We start from the raw sequence: 241 nt of genomic DNA on the forward strand, positions 1-241 counted from the left end.
CACAACCCCCACGCCATTATCCCACAGCCTCCGACAAGAAAGAAAGAGACAGACAGAGAGAGAGAGAGAGAGAGAGACAGACACCGAGAGGGAAAGGGGGGAGGGGGGACTATGCACACGCACAAATAATAATACAATTAAATAAGGGATTTACATACAGACACACACGCACGCGAAATAGTGGCAGGATAAATAACCCAGGAGAGTGGTATCGGAGAGGGGAGGGTAAAAAAATATATTA

The sequence above is a fragment of the Fulmarus glacialis genome, unplaced genomic scaffold (assembly GCF_000690835.1).
Source record: "Fulmarus glacialis isolate BGI_N327 unplaced genomic scaffold, ASM69083v1 scaffold12065, whole genome shotgun sequence".
Taxonomy (NCBI): Eukaryota; Metazoa; Chordata; class Aves; order Procellariiformes; family Procellariidae; genus Fulmarus; species Fulmarus glacialis.